This window comes from Sinocyclocheilus grahami, unplaced genomic scaffold (genome assembly GCF_001515645.1).
Source record: "Sinocyclocheilus grahami isolate Dianchi unplaced genomic scaffold, SAMN03320097.WGS_v1.1 scaffold489.1, whole genome shotgun sequence".
In the NCBI taxonomy this organism is placed as follows: Eukaryota; Metazoa; Chordata; class Actinopteri; order Cypriniformes; family Cyprinidae; genus Sinocyclocheilus; species Sinocyclocheilus grahami.
The window spans coordinates 566,895-576,719 of record NW_015505668.1 but is presented as its reverse complement, the minus strand read 5'-3'; positions in this window follow the sequence as shown (position 1 = coordinate 576,719).

The following is a 9,825-nucleotide window of genomic DNA, read 5'->3' as shown; positions in this document are numbered from 1 at the left end:
TCCTGGGTCGGCTCAGCATCTGACGGCTCATATGACACTTTGTTTTAATTATTTAATTTTTGTCTTGCCATATCGTTTATTCTTCGCTACTGTGTTGCTATTCTAGTCTGGCCGTTTCCTGAAGAAAAAAAAAGAAAAAAATCCGATCTATAGCCTATGATGTAATGAATAAAACCATTTTTTTGATTACCCAAAGTTTAATGGTGTTGTTTTCTTATTCAAATTATAAATTAAATAACTAAACAAATGGATAAATATTTAGGTGAAGCTGTGCGCTTGAATTTGTCATCGCATCATCCTATGCAGTGTGGTGAATTATTATTGCTCATTATTGTCTATAGGCTATTTTAGTCATTTAAATAGCATGGGTTATCTTAATATATTGATTAATGACATTGTATTATAATATTACACCACCCAAATATTTAGGCTACTACCTTCTAATTTCCGTTGTCAGTGCAGTTTTATTTTTTTTGGCTTAGGTTACTGACCGTTATGGATTAGTGTAGCCTGCATGAAAAAGTCTTGAACATAAAGTATAAAAATATAGTTAATGACTAGACATAATCATTTCATGACTCTAGACACTTCTTTGTGAAGACGGTGGCATAATACAGTTAAATAATATGTTCTTTATCCATAGAAATACAGTTGTCATGTGCGTGGGTAAAATTTACCCGCTGGCGCTTTTAGGTACACAGCGACCCCTGGCAGTTCTAGTGTTAATGTAAAGTGGACACCTGTAAACCATTGATTAATGAGTTATAAACATTAGTAACCATTATGGTTACTAAGGGTTTCTTGAGATAACCATGAAATAAATGACTGAAAGCACTGTTACAGAATATTAGTATATTAAAAAGCAATCAGTAATTATTTTTGATATCATGATAAATCCCACTGTAACTTGAAGGGGACATAACACACACAATCAAATTTATACACATCAGATTTATAAAAGACAGATACAGCTTTACACTTCTCTCTGAAAAAAAAGAGCTCCAGGAGTCATGCCGTGGGTGGAGCTAAAGAGTCAGGAGAATGCAAAGCTCGCAAAGGTGTGTTCGACTTGAAGAGGCACTGCACAGATCAATCAGAGTATGACATCAAAGTACCGTGAGAGCTATTGAGAGCAGACTGCTCTGCAACACTGATCAATCTGCACAGTGGCACTTTAAGTCAAACACACCTTTTGCATAGCGATCATCTGCAAGCTGTGACACTGACATAAATAAAACAGGAACAAAAACTTTATTGGCTTAAATTTTATTGAATCAAATAATGAGAAAGGACCAAATTGCCTATCACAGCTATGCTGATGATACCCAGATTTACTTAGTCTTATCTCCAAATGACTACAGCCCCACTGATTCCCTCTGCCAATGCATTGATGAAATTGACAGTTGCAGGTGCCAGAACTTTCTTCAGTTAAACAAGGAAAAAACTGAAGTCATTGCATTTGGAAACAAAGATGAAGTTCTCAAGGTGAACGCATACCTTACAGTTGGAATCAGCTTCCAGAAGAGATCAGATGTGCTAAAACATTAGTCACATTTAAATGCAGACTCAAAACTCATCTGTTTAGCTGTGCATTTATTGAATGAGCACTGTGCAACGTCCGAACTGATTGCACTATATTTTATGTATAATAATTTTCTATTCTTAACTGTTTTAAATTAATTTTAAACCCCTTAAATTAATTTTTAAATCATTTTCAAAGTTTTTAAATTCCTTGTTTTATTGTTATTGTTATTATTATTTTCTTTTCTTTTATGTAAAGCACTTTGAATTACCATTGCGTATGAAATGTGCTATATAAATAAACTTGCATCACCATGGGAACAAACAAAAACACTTGTACAACTCCGTTGTTGCCCCGGCGAAACAAACTGCGTCAACTGTTCTCTTAACGCTGGGTTCTTTGGGAAGTTTTGTTTTGAGTGAAAGTTAAGAGTGAAATAAGTATGAATAAATATATTTATTAAGCATTTATAACATGTGAGTTACATATGAGTGGCTCAATATTCGGCAGGTGTTTCATTAAAATTACCTTTTTATTAATGCATTTATAACTACTTATCAATGATTTATAATGCTTTTGTAAATGAGTTATTAGTAATTTATTAACACCTTTATAAACCCTTTACAAAGAGAGCCTTAATATAAAGGGTTACCAAAAATTGCAATAAATTAATCCAATACAACCAAATACAGAGCAGAAGAAGTAAAAGAAGAAGACATATGCAGAGGCCTAGTACAAAGGACCTGATAATAAAAACAGAGTAGATCATTTCTGATATCATTTCTATTATCCTCTGAGCAAATATGTGTGTGTCTTTGTGTAAGAGCAATGTACTAAGCAGTCAAGGTCATGTTACCTCTGTGCTTTGGTGCCGAGTTAATGACCGTCATCCGGTGATAATGATCTTTGAGCCATTGAATGGACAAGACATGGCTGCTGCAGTAAGTATGGTGAGTCAACCTAGACTTAAACCTAAACCCAGTCCACCTCACTGACCTCTGCTTAATCACTGTTTGTGTCACAAGATTATATGAACACAGGATGTGGTTGTACTGTGCGTGAAGCTTCTAATACTTCTGAGAGTGTTATCACAGAGTTCTGGTCAATGCATTGTAAGGTTAACTAAAGTTATTTTCAAACATATTGACTCTTAGAGAGAGAAAAAAACCTCAGAGGTTGGTCTTTCATAGCTCAAGGATATGTTATTTGTCACATACATATTGTAACATGGAGGCAGTGGAATGTTTTGTCTACATCCCCCCACAAAGGTACATTACAGGTTCTGGCGTGGTTTTCACCAGCACGTGGGAGAAAAGGACCAAGACATAGAGCAAGAAAAGCCTCTTTTGGAAGGAAACAGATACATAATTGTGAAAACAAGGAAGAGGTAGGCATCTACAGCATGTGAGCATTCCTGGAATGCTGGAGCATCGGGACAAAGAGCTGCAGTGATGACGGTCCTGGTTTGACTGCAGGGACACAGCCACCGGACTGCAGCTCTGAGGAAAAAAATACCAGATTGTGAATGAATAATTTTTCTCACTGTGAAAGGGGTCAAAGGATTCTAAATGCCCCTTATTTGGCTGCCCTTTCTCCACATGGGTGTCGTGGGGGCAGGCAAGCCGACATTCTCAGCTTCCTTTGTGCATTAATAAATGTACCAAGATGAAGTTACAGGTTGATCCCATTGAATTCCGTGAAATCTTTGCATTGTTAGAAGATCTGCATTGTTCTGTGGCATCAGAGAGTTCCATTGTAAAGCGAATATCAGTATGCCAGATCAGTGTAGGCTCAACCTATATGAAATAAGGAATATGTCCCATATGCAGTCCTTCAAAAAATGCCTCGGCTTGCAAAGAAGAATTGTAATAAATTTGCCACTCTATTGTGAAAGGCAAAGTGACCTGCTTGACTTGCTTAAAGTCACCATTGTACATTTTACTAATGGTCTTGTGGTAGTGCTTTTCATAAAGGAAGTACTATTCACTTTCATTTGGAATTACCCTAACAATACCATTCCCTTTCTGCAGAGAAGGACACAAAAATTTGTCATTTGGAATTCTCTGGTCCAAGACACAATACGCCATTTTTTTTATGTATTTATTTATTTTTGTATTATTATTTGTTTTCCTTTAAAGACTCAAATAGCAAAACACATAATTTTTGTGTAGTAGTTATTCTTCTATATCACCTGATAAAGTGCTTCATTTATACAGTGACTCTGTGGTGATGGAACTGGTACACTCTTAAAAATAAAGGTGCTTCAAAAGGTTCTTCAAGCGATGCCATATAGAACCATTTTTGGTTCCAGAAAGAACCATTCAGTCAAAGGTTCTTTTAAAGAACCATTTCTTTCTTACCTTTTTATAATCTGATGAACCTTCTTTCGTCATAAATAACCTTTTGTGAAACTAAAAGGTTCTTCAGATGTTAAAGGTTCTTTATGGAACCATTTAGACCAAAAGGTTCTTCTATGGCATCGTGAAGCACCTTTATTTTTAAGAGTGTATGCAGGTATGATGAATGTTTTTCAGTCAACATTCTCTCTTAATTTAAAACGGAGAAAGTTAAGCTCCAAGCTACAGTTAACTCCAGAGCTCGAATAGAGGATAGGTCCTGTACAGCTAGTAAATGTATACATAACACCTGTACCATTGCTTGGGGATATGGACAACCACTTGGCCCCTTTGGTTGAGTTATGGTTTTGAGTCTTACATTCCATAACCCATCTAATGGATTCTTGGGTTTATGAACCAGGAACACCGCAAATCCATCAATTTCAATGTTGTATTGTAAAAACACAAAAAAAACGTTCATTTTTTAACTTTAATTTAAACACTCCGATGTGACCAGTGAGAATTTCAGATGATCCAATTGTCCTTTCAGAAATCAAATTTGCTGTATTCCGTCTTGATTTCAAACTGATATGGTTCTTTCTCCTGCACCTTCAAAATGAATTTTACGCATTCTGTCCAAATGCTCTGTTTTTCTCTTGTGTTTAATGCATGCCTCATTGTCCTGTGTAACATATTATTTTATTTCTCTCCATTTAATTTCTTTGGTCAGGCAGTTTCCTGCTGGACATACTCTTGTGTTCCGTAGACACATTTACAAATGTCAGTCGCAAAACCACCAGCTTCCACTACACATTGACAGATTTTTCCTATGTCCACTTCCTCCCAAACCCACGCCAAACCAACCTATTAAACACTTTCTCATTAACACACAACAAGGGTGAACAGCATTCATCTCCACCAAGTCTAATGGGAGCAGGCTTGAGACAGTCAAGTCAATGAGTCTTTTCTGTACTGGGCTGCTGAGATAGTCTGCAGGTGGACACTTCTGCCAGAGCGTGCACTTATGCCCTGCAGAATCATTCCTTAGCCCAGATTTTCACTCTTTTACATGAAAACTTTCAATGTGTCTGATATTTCTACCTTTAATTATAACGTAAGAGTGGGCACGGACATTTTGTAACATGTGCAAGACTTCCAGTTATTTTTAGCTGTACAAAACAGCGTGTTATGTTGCTTGATATTGAAAACTGGTAGTTCTTATCACATTATTTTAAAGTATTTTTGTAATTGTAAACACACTGGTTTGTAGTGTAAATAGTTTTACTGTTTACTGCACTTACTCTTATTCTTTTACTTATTTAGCAGGGGCATTTCTAGCTTTTCATCAGTATTGGGGCATAGGACCTCTATCAAAAAAGTGTGTCCATATTTTGATACAAATTTTTAAAACTGTTTTGGATATAAATGAATATAAGTAATTTCCTGCACTACACCGTTGTTCACAAGCCGCACACATAATAATGCTGTGTCGTTTGACAAAAGACAGAAGATATTTGCAAGTTTTGCTTTCTACAATGGGTTGCAGGTGAATATCCACCTCATTCAGTACTCTTTTTGATTTCTATCTTACAAAAAATCCCATTACTATTTTGGTGTGAGAAACCACCAAACGAATGTATGAGTGAACTGTCACGAATCAAACTGAATCATGAAGAGTTTCAGACCTTTTTGCACACTTGTTTGACCGATTATATCAAAAGAGGGATTCATTCACAAATCTGGCTTTGTTAGTTTTTAATAATAGTAATACTAGTATTTAGTAATAATTTAATTAGTATTACACATAGTCTCTTTTCCCAAATCGAATGAGCTGGCTGACTGCTTACTAACTGCATAGATAGCTGCAATGGATTGTAGGTGAATATTCAACTCATCCAGCGCTCTTTTTGATTTCTATCTTACAAAATATCCCATTACTATTTTGGTGTGAGAAACCACCAACCCAAAGTGTGAGTGAACTGTCCTAATGAACCAAACTGAATCTCAAAGAGTTTCAGACCTTTTCACACACCTGTTTGATCAAAAGAGTGATTCATTCACAAATCTGGCATCTGTAGTTTTTAATAATAGTAATAATATTTAGTAATAATTTAATTATTACTACACATTGTCTCTTTTCCCAAATCTACTGAACTGGTTGACTGTTTACTAACTGCATTAATAGCTGCCTAATTTTATCCTAATATCAAAATTTAAACTAATAAATGACTGATTCTTAGAGCTCTACCTTGAGCATAATCTCCATTAATGCTCACTCACACTTGTTACCTCAAGAATATATGATCATAAACCTGCTATAAATTTAAAATTCAAATATGGGCACAGAGGCTACTGTTTCAAAACAAATTCTATTATAACCATGTCCTTTATAATGTCCGTTAAATGAGAGCAGTGCAGAAGGAACATATAAAATACATATGCAGTTAAATTATTGTAAACAGAGGCCCTGTCTAAATTTATATGAGGTGTCTGTGAAAAGGAAACAGCAGGTAGACTTTGTGGGTTGGAGATGGCAAAGTGTGTAAGTCTGATTCCAACTTTGCCTAGAGTGACACCATCAGCATCAGCATTTTCAGATGGTAGCGGTCATGGAACATTGAAATCTGGCCATTGCCCTGTCAAATAGTACCAGAGGCTCAAACTGCCAACAGAAGACTTGCTTCTTCAAATACTGCTGGAAAAAAAGGCCTCTTGACATAAGACATACAATCCTGCAATGCAATGTCTCAAAATGTAAGGTCTTTGGGTGTGCTTATAAAAATAGGTCAGTAGTCCTTGTAGGAACAAAGAGAAACACATATAAAACACACACACACACACACACACACACACACACATTATATATGTATATATATATATATATATATATATATTAGGGCTGTCAATCGATTAAAATTTTTCATTTGATTACTCATCCTTTTTCTGTGATTAATCGTGATTAATCACACACTTCATGAAATTGAGCATAGACCATTTATCTTGTTTCAAATGTTTATTTTGTCATAATTTGCTATATCCAGCCCAAAGTAAACCAAAAGATTGAAGGGTGATTCTCAAAAATCTATATTTTCTGCAAGCTTTTTTCAAGATAAATTTAGATGACTTTCCAAAAAGTACACTTAGAAACTCCAAAAGGACACCAGAGAGCCAAATAATATAAGCAGCCCATATAAGCACATATGAAAGAAAAAAAAGAAAAAAAATCTGAATTTTATAGTATGTGTACAGTGCAACACCAAAGAGCTTTTTTACATTTTAGAGAAGCCAAGTTGCAATACTGAACAGGACCACATGGAGATGACAAAAAAACCTAAACCAACCGCCTGCTGACTGCATATATCTACTACAGTACACGGATCAATTCCGTATAACTAAACACAGCAACATAATCATGACAAATCAAAACATTATCGTGAAAGTGTGCAGAAACAACATTAATGTACGGAAATGTCTGTGCCTGTGCATAAATACTATGTGTGATCAGTGCTTCAAGAGCACTCACACGTATTATTATAACAGTCTCACGCTTGCTTACTGTACTGTAAAACTCCTGTACGCCACTGCAATCGTCTTTACCTTGATTGCAGTCTTCATCCATCAAAACTTTACTAGCGAGACTGGTTATCCAGTCCAGAAACCGTAGTTTGCGTCTCATCTGGCCATACAGCGGTGGGATGTGTTGACAATCCGTTCAGTCTATACTTCACACACAGCGCGTGTGACGAGTGAGGGCTCGCACTCTTGAGGAACAATCACAGAATATGACAGAGCTCGTGTTTAAAAGCGAAACACACTGGAATGAATTATTCACTGAAAACGGAACGCAAGTCTCTGTTCTCTCTGCAATCTCTGATGTAATCAGCCTGGTTTCCTTTATATCAGTGCTGTTTTGGACGGATTGTTTGAATGCATTCACCTACTGGATCATTGGACTGAAAACGTTTCCGGAGTTTAGCGGCTTAAAATGATCTAATCGCAAGCAGAATAGCAAAATGGGGTTAAAGGGTTATAATAGAAATTGTGTTTCAGTAACTTTGCGTTAATTGCATTAAATTATTTTAACACGTTAAGGATTGTAAAATTAATTGCATGCGTTAACGTGTTAACGATGACAGCCCAAATATATATATATATATATTTGTGATATCTTAAACTGTAAGAAATATCTATTAAAAGCTTTACTGGGTTTTGATATGCAGTAGGTGCATCTCTGGAGTAGCGTTTATAAAAGAAGTGGTCCTCAAAAGTAGGGGGCTTGAGAGACTGCCTTTGTTCTCAAATTGTGTTCACTTCCTCTGATGTGCTGATTATACATGCCAGAATCAATTAACTTTGCGTGTCTCCTTAGTAGTGTATATGATGTCAAGTGAAAACTGCACTTAAGTAAACACGTTCTCACATTTCATTAGCATGCTATATTTTTTATGGGTGAAGTGCAAGGTTTTAAGTGAATAATGACTGATTTCTGGTCACATGCCATTTTTTATTATCCATCCTTATTATTATATATATTTTTTTCATGTACAGTTTAACAAAACTATCAGTTTTATAAATGTATACAATATAGGCTACAGAGGCAAAATAAGAGTGATAGAAGGGGTGACAATTCAATAGGTTTATATAATTTTTTTTTCAATTAGGATGTTTTCAAGTGGCAGAGAAGTATCCATTTCCCGTCATCTTAGTAGTAATACGTCTGGAGGCCAGAGATCACAGCCCAATTAGGGACAGCCGTTTAATCAATATGCTGCTTATTCGTAGAGCAGAAAGTAAATAGGTACTCTCAAGAGAGCTGCAACTCAAACTGCTCTGCTGTCAAAGAGGTGGAAAGTAGCAGAGCTATTCACTGAGATTCATTCAAGCTTTGCAGCCACCTAGGACTACACCAGCTATCACCTTTTACCTTGTGAGCTACATTAAATGGCATCTTGATAAATGGCTTCTTGTTCACATAAAGGATTGTTATGTAAGGCCATGTAGCATCTGGTTTTCCAATACACTGTCTGGAGTGTAAAGAGCGCAAATGTCTGAACGTTATTGGAGGAAAAAGTCTAATGTCTGTTGTTACATATCTTAATCAATGAGACTTTTTTTGCACAACAGTGTGATAGTAGAAGTTGTATTTGACCCTTCACTTTGATAAGTCCAAGGCCGGACAACTCATTAGGCGACATAAGCAACCACCAACCCACTCCCTTTGGAAGCACCAGTTTACCAAACAACTTTTGTGTGGTCCTGGCAATTCGATAACATATTAGCAGTCTCCCCAGATCCAACCAAGAGCAACGATACACTGAGGGACAGAGATTTTGTAGTTCATGAATGCCACTGCTGACTTTCAGCACAAAAAAAAATTAGCATCAAAAAATGCAATTTTTGCAAGTTAGCTACAGTGATCAAATTTCTAGTATATAATGTTGCTTATATGCAGAGCTTAGCCAAAGAATTGCAATAGCTGCTCCAGGATAACACTGCTCATAACTGCTAGTGTAAGATGAGATTCTACAAATATGGTAAATAAAAATAAAATATGGACTCAAGATTTTAATTTGTTCATTAACATTTTAAAAACAAATCCATCTGTAAAAATATAAGTTAAAAAATGTAATTAATATCCACATTTCAACATGCAATCAATCAAATCAAAACTAGCCTAAACTGAAATAACTCAGGTTCAAGTGTTTCAAATATTTAAAAATGTTATTTTAAACATTATTCAAATAGATTGCAATGCTGATGGAAGAACAAAATCACAGGTGCATGTTTCCCCTTTTGTCATAAAAATAACGAATACGACTTGTATGCCATGTGATTAGGGCCTTTCGCACCGCAGGAACCTTTTCATAGTACCAGAACTAATTGTGGAACTACCCACTTTTCGGCTTGTTCGCACCGCCGGAACTGGGAGCGATTTTAGTACCGGACTGCCTTTTTCGAGAACCAAAT